The following is a 12,125-nucleotide window of genomic DNA, read 5'->3' as shown; positions in this document are numbered from 1 at the left end:
CTAGGAAGTGCTGCCTGGTGGGGCCAGGAAGAGGCTCCCACCCTTTGGAAGATCATTCCCCCCAAGATTAGATTGGCCCTGATCCCGCAGGCCTTTCAGAGGTGGTTTTGTCCCCGGGCACAGGGTCCGGATGTGTGGCAGAGCCTGGGCAATGGGCGTGTTGATTATTTGGTTGTCTTTTTTACCTCTGCTGTTGTTTATTTGTGTGCTGTTTTTCAAAGTTACGTGTTTTATCAGGCTTTTAACTGTTGTTAGTCATCCAACATCATGAATTTGAGATGATCGGCCACATAAGTTGAAGTACAAGTTTGTTTATTTATTTTTAAGCATTCAGTTGTGTCCGATTCTTGGAGACTGCCTGGATAAGTCCTGCGGTTTTCTTGGCAAGGTTTTTTGGAAGTGGTTTGCCATTGTCTCCTTCCTAGGGCTGGGAGAGAGTGACTGGCCCAAGGTCGCCCAGCCAGTTTCACGCCTAAGGCAGGACTAGAGCTCAGGGTGTCTCGGTTTCTAGCCTGATGCCTTAACCACTACACCAAACTGGCTTTCAAAATACTAATAAATATAATAATAATATAATTAATGTCATTCGTTTTCTGGCTCTGTAACCCTTTCAGCCTATTATCCCTAGTCATAAACGTCCAAGGTTTTACTGGATGGGAGAGTTGGAGGCTTGACAAAACCTGTTTGCTGAAACTTTTCAGCAATGTGTCCTGCTCATCAATCCATGTCCAAGATGGAGCGAACAGGACCAGTTCCCTTCTTCAGCGTATAGGGAGCAAAACATTCCTTCCAGGTGGGCAGGAGATGATATCACAATTTGGGTGGATGTAAATGGCAGGGTTTGGGGTCATGGCAGGGACTTTTGCATATAAACCTGTCCTGATTATTTGGTTGGCCTCAACCTTCTTGGCCTTCAGCAAGGGAACTGGTGGCTATTCCCCTGGGCATTGGGGTGGGATAAGTAGAGATCCCATCTGGAGCGGGGTAGGAAGGTGGACCAGGTTACTGATTCTTTGCTTTTTATCTCAGAGGTTTTCTTGTTTGGTTCTCTTGTTCGGCTATTGTAAGCTCCCTCTGAGTTGCAACTACTCTTTTAAAATAAATATTTTAGAAAATCCCCTGCTAATGTGCCAGCAGCAAGGGAGCGTGGCTGGACTGAACTTTGTTCAAGTGCCGCCTTCTGTCCTCAGTAAACCCAGCGCTCCATGAATGAGGTCTTGGCCGTCTCCTCCTCTCTGTGGCCTTTGGGCTCCCTATTGCATTGGCAGGTTGCAGCCACCCTGAGTTTGCTTGGCAACTGCCACTCCGGTGCCACAGAAAAGATCGTTGCTTCCTTGGCCTGCTTTTCCAGGGAGGCTGTCTTTGGTGGCTTATTGAGGATCACTGGCTGTTCTGCCTTGCTCCTGGAGAAGAGTACTTCTTAGCCCTTCAGGACCGTCCTTATTTCTCAGGGAAGCTGTTTTCTTCACAGCTGGCTATTTATTAGAAGTGATGTGATCCCCGTATTGAGTTGTTAATGGAGTGACGGAGGCAGGAGTGGGTAGTCAGAGTGAGATTTCGGTTAAGGTGACATTTGCGCAGCCTGTGCCTGAGAAGGATGTGTTACTCACTGAATGAGCCTTTCCCTTTTCAGCCACTCTTCTTATTTTGGGCTTTGGGATGCCTGCCATTCTTTTCTCTGCTTAGTTCCCCAGTTGCTGTCATAATGCTATAGGTGTGCTTTCTCCCCCTGTCCAAATATATTGTTCAGCTAAAACGTGTTCTCTTAATAATTACTATTTTGTTTTGGTGCATGGAAATTGTGAGCATCTCTTGATGCTTCTGGATAGCTACATCTAGGTATCCTGTTAGGAGATAAGCTTAGGTAAGATATCTCCAAGTAACCTGACAGTCTTATGGCAGGTGGCTGAATCCACATATTTGACTGTGCTTGCATCCCACAGTTCTATGGGACAGATCACTGGCATTTATGTATATATCAGTTTATATGGCTGCCCATCTCATAGTTGTGACTCTGGCTGGTGATTAAAACCAGCAAAAGCAACAAAAACAAAAGCAACCAACAAGAACAACAATAGCAGCAACACAGTACAGGTAGTTCTCAACTTACGACCGTTCGTCTAACAATGGTTCAAAGTTACGACAGTCTCAGAAAAAGTGCTTTACTGCCTGTACTTGCACTTATGACCATCATACCACTTACGTAGTAAATTTGGGAATTGGCAACCACCTCACATTTATGACCGGTTGCAGCATCCTGCAGTCGTGTGATTGCGACTTGCAACCTTTTTTGCCAGCAAAAAATGTCCACTGTTAAGATGGATTCGCTTAACGACCTTGGTGATTCACTTAATGACCCATGATTCACTTAATGGCCATCGATAAAATAGTCGTAAAATCAGGTCCAGTCACCTGGTGAGTTGACTTACGACCGCAATGACTTATGATGGAAATCCTGGTCCCAATTATGGTCATAAGTTGAGGACTACCAGTAATGGCTCCCAAGGATAATCTGACCCCATTTATGCAAACTTAAACCATGTTAAGAAAAATCACATCAACAGGCTCAGCCAAGCATTAGACCTCGTGCCCAAGGGAGCATCCCCATCTTTGGGGACGTAGAAGATGCCGGAGGCTTGGGGCCAAGTGAATCTCAGAGGGTATGGTGCTTATCTTATCCTGCAGACCGTATTTTCCGGCACTCACATATGCTGAGCGTTACGCTATGAAACCAACAGTTCCCGAGTTCTGAATGCAGGCTTATCAGGCTTTGAAAAGCTGCTGCGTTGCTTAAGTGGACCTGAAACTTGATCACCACTGAAATTCTTTGACTCCAAAGTGCAAAGGACGTTGCTGGTGGCTCTGTCGCACGCAACAGAGGAGCACCATGTATGGCGTGCACGTGCCAAGTGAGCCACAGGCTTTGAAACGGGTTGTCTTTTGAAAAACCCATGGAGAATTTTAGCAGATAAAACCTGGAGCTGTTACCTGGAAGCGGTTTGAGTGAACAGGCTGTTGTAAATTAGAAAGAAATCAAAGGACTTGAATGAAACTCTCTGCTGCCTGGGGTTGCCCGAATCTTCCCTCCGTGCAGGTTGATCGCTAGTATCCATTTCAAAGTCAGCTTAAAATAATAATGTTTGTTGTCTTTTGAAGTGTTTGGAAGAAATAGTGCAAGCCAGAAGGGCGTGTTTTCCTGGTAATGTCTAGCCACGGCTCCCAGGCATGCTGTTCAGGAGGTACCTGTGGTGGGGAAAAGATGTGAGCCTTGTGTTTGTTGTGTGATCTGTTCTTAGTTGTGCCACTGGCAAGAAGAGCGTGCCTTGTTAGCTTTGTGTAACTTACAGCAGCACTGAAATCTTTTAAGATGGGTGGACTTCCACTCCCAGAATTCCCCAGCCAGCATGCTGGCTGGGGAATTCTGGGAGTGGAAGTCCACCCATCAAAATCTCAGAGGTTGAGAAACGCTGCCTTAGCTGACAGAATGTGGCCACTGAACATGGAGCGTGCCAGCGCTATCTTTTGGAAACTTAACCCTGCCTCTTTAAACAAAAAACCTATATTGGGGATAAGGCAGAATATCCTTTGCTCTCAGTTAAGGACATTTTTCCAAAATCTGGATGGTAAGCCTGGGCATGCACCTGCCAGTGCCCTGTCCCACTCCCAGCAGGAGTTGCCAGATACAAAACTCCCACAGTACTAGGCAAGTGTTTGTGCTTATTTATTTGTTTACCAGATTTATATGGCCACCCATCTTGTGCACTATAACTCTGGGGGGCTAACAACCATCAAGCCCTTAGGAATATGTGAAAAAAAGAAAACCAGGACTCCCTCAAAATTTAAAAAACAAACAAGCCCATTATGCTTCAGCCAAGTTCTGGGTGTGCCAGAAAGAGCAGGTAGCAAAGGTAGGCTTATACAGGTAGTCCTTGACTTACAACCATTTGTTTAGCCACTGGTCAAGTTACAATTGTGCTGAAAGAAGTGACTTATGACCAGTCCTTGCACCTGTGACCGTTGTAGGGTCCCCGCAGTCACATGATCACGATTTGGGCGCTTGGCAACCGTCGCAGATTTACGATGGCTGCAGTGTGCCGGGGTCGCATGATCGCCATTTGCAACCTTCCCAGCAGGCTTCTGACAAGCAAAGTCCATGGGAAAGCTGCCAAGGAAGGTTGCAAAGGGCAATCGCATGATGCCTCGCTTAATGACTGTGGTCACGGCAAAAAAGGTCGTAAAATCAGGTGCTGTCACGTGATGCTTCACTTAATGACTGCACCGCTTCCCAATGAATTTTCCGGTCTCTATTGTGCTTGTAAGTCGAGGACTACCTGTAGCAAGTGTAGGCTAGATTGGAGCACCAAGGGAATTAAGATTTATTTATTTATTTAATCCATTTGTATAGCCGGTCATCTCACCTGTTGCCAGAAAGACAGGTGTCTGAACAGCAGATACCCCCGAATGGCTTGGCCAAGCCTCAGGTGGAGGGAATATTTGGTTCAGAACGCGTAGCTGGTCCAGCAACCCACTGGTTACCTCTGCTATTTTTTCCCCGTTTTATCCATGTTTGGGCAGCTACAGGTGTCGTGTCTGACTCGCTTGCCTCCTTGGTTGGGATGAGTAGCTCTTGCTGGTTCTAACATTTTCTTCTAAAACTGTATGTCATGGGATGGGGACTGAGCTGGCTTGGGCTGTTTTAACCCTTCCCCGAAACCAGGGTTCCGTAGGAAATCTCCCAGGAAGCCCCTCTTAGTTCCAAGAGGAATTTCCTCCATGCAACCGAAAATGGTGCTAAGGGCAGTGGGGATGGTTTTTCAGCAGGAAGGTACGGTGGCGGGGGAAGAGAGCACGTTGCACCGCTGGAGTCCTCCCAGCCCGGCCTTGCAGTCGCAGCCGTCTCAGCACTTCACTCCCCCGAAACTCCCGCACTCATGATGTCATTTGGTAGGGTAATGAAATGTTCTCTGAGCATGGAGCACCCCAACAAAGTGGCACGTCCTGAGCTACACACATTTGCTCCTGTTGGGGGGGGGGTGTTTCCCTTCAAACCACGATCCAGATTCTGACCGCTCCTGTTGTCGTGGTCTAAGATCAGGACCATGAAGTGACTGCATCACGCGGGTTGGCCTGGGTTCCGGCCGTGCGTAACTGAGAGGGCTGATTTATATCAGTATTGCATTGGCCTTTCTCAGGAGGTTCCTCCTCTCTCTCCAAAACAAATGTTTAATTCATGGGCTGGCCATTTTCCCTGAACTCCTTTTGGTGGTGTTTATTCATAAACGCCTGTATTATAATTAATAGTTCAGTGGTATAGTTTTGTTTCTCTCGCTGGGTGGCTTAGCTGCTGGCAATATTGGCTTTAGGAGAGGCATTTGTGTGTTGTTGTTGATTCGTTCAGTCGCTTCCGACTCTTTGTGACTTCATGGACCAGCCCACGCCAGAGCTTCCTGTCGGTCGTCAACACCCCCAGCTCCCCCAGGGACGGATCCATCACCTCTAGAATATCATCCATCCACCTTGCCCTTGGTCGGCCCCTCTTCCTTTTGCCCTCCACTCTCCCCAGCATCAGCATCTTCTCCAGGGTGTCCTGTCTTCTCATTATGTGACAGTCTGCTTTAGAGAGGGCTAAAAAAGTGTCTGGAAATTGCAGCTGGGGCAAAAGGTGATAAAAGGTTCCCCTTCCCCTAATCATTGAATCATCATCGAATCATCATCGAATCAACAAATCATTTTTGTTGTTTATTCGTTCAGTCACCTCTGACTCTTTGTGACTCCATGGACCAGCCCGCGCCAGAGCTGCCTGTCGGTCGTCACCACCCCCAGCTCCCCCGGGGACGAGTCCGTCACCTCTAGAATCTCATCCGTCCACCTTGCCCTTGGTCGGCCCCTCTTCCTTTTGCCCTCCACTCTCCCCAGCATCAGCATCTTCTCCAGGGTGTCCTGTCTTCTCATTATGTGACAGTCTGCTTTAGAGAGGGCTAAAAAAGTGTCTGGAAATTGCAGCTGGGGCAAAAGGTGATAAAAGGTTCCCCTTCCCCTAATCATTGAATCATCATCGAATCATCATCGAATCAACAAATCATTTTTGTTGTTTATTCGTTCAGTCACCTCTGACTCTTTGTGACTCCATGGACCAGCCCGCGCCAGAGCTGCCTGTCGGTCGTCACCACCCCCAGCTCCCCCGGGGACGAGTCCGTCACCTCTAGAATATCATCCACCCACCTTGCCCTTGGTCGGCCCCTCTTCCTTTTGCCCTCCACTCTCCCCAGCATCAGCATCTTCTCCAGGGTGTCCTGTCTTCTCATTATGTGACAGTCTGCTTTAGAGAGGGCTAAAAAAGTGTCTGGAAATTGCAGCTGGGGCAAAAGGTGATAAAAGGTTCCCCTTCCCCTAATCATTGAATCATCATCGAATCATCATCGAATCAACAAATCATTTTTGTTGTTTATTCGTTCAGTCACCTCTGACTCTTTGTGACTCCATGGACCAGCCCGCGCCAGAGCTGCCTGTCGGTCGTCACCACCCCCAGCTCCCCCGGGGACGAGTCCGTCACCTCTAGAATCTCATCCGTCCACCTTGCCCTTGGTCGGCCCCTCTTCCTTTTGCCCTCCACTCTCCCCAGCATCAGCATCTTCTCCAGGGTGTCCTGTCTTCTCATTATGTGACAGTCTGCTTTAGAGAGGGCTAAAAAAGTGTCTGGAAATTGCAGCTGGGGCAAAAGGTGATAAAAGGTTCCCCTTCCCCTAATCATTGAATCATCATCGAATCATCATCGAATCAACAAATCATTTTTGTTGTTTATTCGTTCAGTCACCTCTGACTCTTTGTGACTCCATGGACCAGCCCGCGCCAGAGCTGCCTGTCGGTCGTCACCACCCCCAGCTCCCCCGGGGACGAGTCCGTCACCTCTAGAATATCATCCACCCACCTTGCCCTTGGTCGGCCCCTCTTCCTTTTGCCCTCCACTCTCCCCAGCATCAGCATCTTCTCCAGGGTGTCCTGTCTTCTCATTATGTGACAGTCTGCTTTAGAGAGGGCTAAAAAAGTGTCTGGAAATTGCAGCTGGGGCAAAAGGTGATAAAAGGTTCCCCTTCCCCTAATCATTGAATCATCATCGAATCATCATCGAATCAACAAATCATTTTTGTTGTTTATTCGTTCAGTCACCTCTGACTCTTTGTGACTCCATGGACCAGCCCGCGCCAGAGCTGCCTGTCGGTCGTCAACACCCCCAGCTCCCCCAGGGACGAGTCCGTCACCTCTAGAATATCATCCATCCACCTTGCCCTTGGTCGGCCCCTCTTCCTTTTGCCCTCCACTCTCCCCAGCATCAGCATCTTCTCCAGGGTGTCCTGTCTTCTCATTATGTGACAGTCTGCTTTAGAGAGGGCTAAAAAAGTGTCTGGAAATTGCAGCTGGGGCAAAAGGTGATAAAAGGTTCCCCTTCCCCTAATCATTGAATCATCATCGAATCATCATCGAATCAACAAATCATTTTTGTTGTTTATTCGTTCAGTCACCTCTGACTCTTTGTGACTCCATGGACCAGCCCGCGCCAGAGCTGCCTGTCGGTCGTCACCACCCCCAGCTCCCCCGGGGACGAGTCCGTCACCTCTAGAATCTCATCCGTCCACCTTGCCCTTGGTCGGCCCCTCTTCCTTTTGCCCTCCACTCTCCCCAGCATCAGCATCTTCTCCAGGGTGTCCTGTCTTCTCATTATGTGACAGTCTGCTTTAGAGAGGGCTAAAAAAGTGTCTGGAAATTGCAGCTGGGGCAAAAGGTGATAAAAGGTTCCCCTTCCCCTAATCATTGAATCATCATCGAATCATCATCGAATCAACAAATCATTTTTGTTGTTTATTCGTTCAGTCACCTCTGACTCTTTGTGACTCCATGGACCAGCCCGCGCCAGAGCTGCCTGTCGGTCGTCAACACCCCCAGCTCCCCCAGGGACGAGTCCGTCACCTCTAGAATCTCATCCATCCACCTTGCCCTTGGTCGGCCCCTCTTCCTTTTGCCCTCCACTCTCCCCAGCATCAGCATCTTCTCCAGGGTGTCCTGTCTTCTCATTATGTGACAGTCTGCTTTAGAGAGGGCTAAAAAAGTGTCTGGAAATTGCAGCTGGGGCAAAAGGTGATAAAAGGTTCCCCTTCCCCTAATCATTGAATCATCATCGAATCATCATCGAATCAACAAATCATTTTTGTTGTTTATTCGTTCAGTCACCTCTGACTCTTTGTGACTCCATGGACCAGCCCGCGCCAGAGCTGCCTGTCGGTCGTCACCACCCCCAGCTCCCCCGGGGACGAGTCCGTCACCTCTAGAATCTCATCCGTCCACCTTGCCCTTGGTCGGCCCCTCTTCCTTTTGCCCTCCACTCTCCCCAGCATCAGCATCTTCTCCAGGGTGTCCTGTCTTCTCATTATGTGACAGTCTGCTTTAGAGAGGGCTAAAAAAGTGTCTGGAAATTGCAGCTGGGGCAAAAGGTGATAAAAGGTTCCCCTTCCCCTAATCATTGAATCATCATCGAATCATCATCGAATCAACAAATCATTTTTGTTGTTTATTCGTTCAGTCACCTCTGACTCTTTGTGACTCCATGGACCAGCCCGCGCCAGAGCTGCCTGTCGGTCGTCACCACCCCCAGCTCCCCCGGGGACGAGTCCGTCACCTCTAGAATCTCATCCGTCCACCTTGCCCTTGGTCGGCCCCTCTTCCTTTTGCCCTCCACTCTCCCCAGCATCAGCATCTTCTCCAGGGTGTCCTGTCTGAGGCATTTGTTACTACCAGCAAAACGGTGGTTTTAATTAAAGAGCCAGTCCGGTATTCTAACACACCTATCTGGTTTCCTGGGAACTGTTAAGTCTTGGCAGGCGTGCAGAAAGTTTCTGGCAATGAAGGGCCCTCTGGTGGTGCTAGAGTGCAAAGTAAACCACTCTTAGTAAAAGAGGGTGATCAAATCATTGGTGTGCTGGCTGTTTGATGCTCTAGCAATCTGGTGGCGCATGAGGCCGAAAGACCCACTCCGGTAGCAAATGGGACGTTGCGACAGGGAAATGTCGCAATTAAGTCTAGTGGGTTTTGGAATTTGCAGCTAGAATTGTAGGGTGAACGCTGAGTTGTGAATTGTGTAGTGAATTTCAGCAGTGAATCCAAAGCTGCCTATGAGAGCTTGTCTGAGAATACAGTCATTTGGGGATTTTGAATCATTCATTTTTTTTTACATTCCCAGAATGGACTTTTGCCCCCTTTCAGTTGTAATTTGCATTTTAAAATGGCTTCTAATACTTCGGATCTTATGAACTTTTACGTAGGAGTTGCTTGTGTCTGGCAAAAATGTATTAGCCATTGCTTATAAATTCATAAAGGTTAAAAACAGGACTGCACTCTCCACCCCCTGCCCAAACCAGCATTTCTGAGGCCCTTGAAAAGTTGCAGCCCTCCTCCCCCACCCCCAGCCTCTGATGAAGCCCATTTGTAGAAGCACAAGCCAGCAGTGGCTCTTCCAGCACAAAATCTGGGAAATTATCCCACCAGTTGTTTTTAAAACTTGTGTTTTCTTCACTAGTCCATTCAAGTGTGGCTGACTATGCAGCCGAATAAGCAGCCGTTGGTGCTTGAAATTCTTACAGTGTAGATTCAGAAATACTTCTTCCATGTGAACGATGTTCTTTTTGTAACTGCTGATTTTAATTTTTAGGTCCCTGACAAAGGAGGAACGAAGAGTGCTTCTTTAAAGGATTTGTGTCCCGAAGACAAGAGGCGCATCGCAAACTTAATTAAGGAGCTTGCAAGGTGAGGGTAAGCTGTGTCTGGTGAGGCGGTAGGCTGAGGCTGGGCTTTTCTTCCCAGTTATGCTCTCATGATGTGGACGGGTTTCTCTTTATTAAAAGTGTATTTCCTCATTGTCTCTCAGAGATCACCGAGGAGGTGACTAAAGATCTCTGCGATGGGGAATTTGGCAGCGAGCCTGCCGCAAATGGCCCGAGTCACACGAAAGCATGCTTTGTTTCTACCCACATTTGTTGCACACATTCTTTATCATTCAGTAGGGAAACACTGAAATACCAATTTCTCAATATCTTAACCCGTTTCTGAAACACACAATTCAAGGTGATCGCACTATGATCAGACACATAACAAACATCGATATTCCATTCTTGAATTTGGTGGTGTAAGGCCGGTGATACTAAAAAATAAGCCTAAGAAAATTCTGGTGGACCTTTGAATCAAACGTCAAATATTTTGATCTGAATTCAGGAACCTCAAGTGCCTGAAGTTTTGAATGGGAAGCGTATAAAGCATACATTCGAGGTAGAACTGTTGCCTATGCATCATATCAAAGATTAAAAATAAAGGGGAAAATAATTCGAAAGATGAACTGGAACACTTATGAGCACAGATGGTTAGATGCCCATCTACAGTTTTGTACAGAGAAATACAGAAAAAGAAATAAGAGTTAAATACTATAATATCAAAGCAGACAGAATTTATGTTAATGTGTTTACGTCAGAGCTACTACGAGAACGGTGAAAGACCCGGTCGGATTTTGGCCAATTGCTTAAAGCAAAAGAAGGGACAGTGATCCCAATTATTAGAGACGAAATGTATAAAATTGCAATGAATATAAAGCGCGTGGTTTGTTTCAACCATGCATTGTTGGATAGTGTAAGGCACCATTGCACCATAAACCATGGCTTACATGCCACTGGAGCTGGATTTACAGAACCTCTTAAGGCCAAACCCAGGAAAGTAGGGAAGTTTAGGGGCTCGAGTGAATGTAGCTGTAAGCCTCAGCATCTAAGAGCCTTCTCTGGGGTGGGCCTCTGTGCTGCTCTAAGTTCTATGGCAGTAGATAGCTCAGAATGTCAGCACGGACTTTGTCAAGGCAGGTTCTGAACCAGCTTTCCCAAGCCTGTAACTGGGGAATAACTGATCCCGAGACATCAACGTCTTGATGCCTTAGGGATCAGAAACCCTGGGGCCTGGAAATTCTGGGAGTTAAAGCCCCAGCAGCTTGCAGAATTCCCGGTCATCATGGGCCTCACGATCAGTACGGAGGGCAGCAGTTTGGGAAGCTCGGTGTAGCAAGTCTGGTTTGGAGCAGCAAAATGTATTGCATTCCAGGGCTATGCAGAGCGAGAAGTATGTTGGCATTCTAGCACATGGGAGGAGGGCTGTTTACTCAGCTGTGCCTTCTGCCTTTTCTCTAAGACCGGGTAGGCTCCTGTGGGTCAGCCAGGGGCCGTAACTAATGCTTGCATGACAATTCTAATACGTTTTCCGGCCATCAGCTTTTAGCAGTAGAGGTCAGAGGAGGTTTCATGGGCCCCGTTGAAGGAGCTCAGGAGCCACAGGCTATCTGTTCTAGGAACACGAAGTGGCATGTTTGACAGTTGCTTCTCCAGTTATTCCTGCAACATCAGTCCTGTGAGGTAGGCTGGGCTGAAAGAGGTTGGCTGGCCCAGAGTGGCCTATGGATGACTGCTGTGTGTTATTCTCACCACTGCCTTTGTCCACTCCACGGAGACCATTCAGCCTTTTTCCAGCTCTGCAGAAAACTTCAGTTTCGTCATGAAATTCTGAAATTAGAGTCAGTGGGGATTAACACACACACAGTTCTGCAAACTTGTGTAACTTTAACCTAGAATTAGGGTTTGTGACCATGGCATTTTGACTTCCGCAAATACATGCCACTTTCCTTTCATGACAGTTTTTTCCCACATATGCGTCTGATTGCGTCTCCCTGAAAAGTGACTCGCTTTCTACTCTGAGTATGAGATTAGAAAACGTCATTATTGTTGATGATGTTTACTATTGCATGTTTTTATTTTAAATGAATCTAAAAATGAAAAAAAAAAACCTTGGAAACATCACATCATTCAGAAGATTGTGATATTTGTGTATGGGGCAACGTTATGGAAGGCCATATTGTTAATACATAGCACAATCCCTCTGTAATAACATAACATAACATAACATAACATAACATAACATAACATAACATAACATAATCATCAGACGTACACTGTAGTGATTTATGTGTAATTATGGAAACCAAACTTATTTTTGAGAATAAATGGGCAATTTCTATCTAGACTTTACTTCCTACATATTTCTTTGGT

This window comes from Candoia aspera, chromosome 2 (genome assembly GCF_035149785.1).
Source record: "Candoia aspera isolate rCanAsp1 chromosome 2, rCanAsp1.hap2, whole genome shotgun sequence".
In the NCBI taxonomy this organism is placed as follows: domain Eukaryota; kingdom Metazoa; phylum Chordata; class Lepidosauria; order Squamata; family Boidae; genus Candoia; species Candoia aspera.
The sequence above is the reverse complement of the archived record's forward strand: the minus strand, read 5'-3'. Positions refer to the sequence as shown.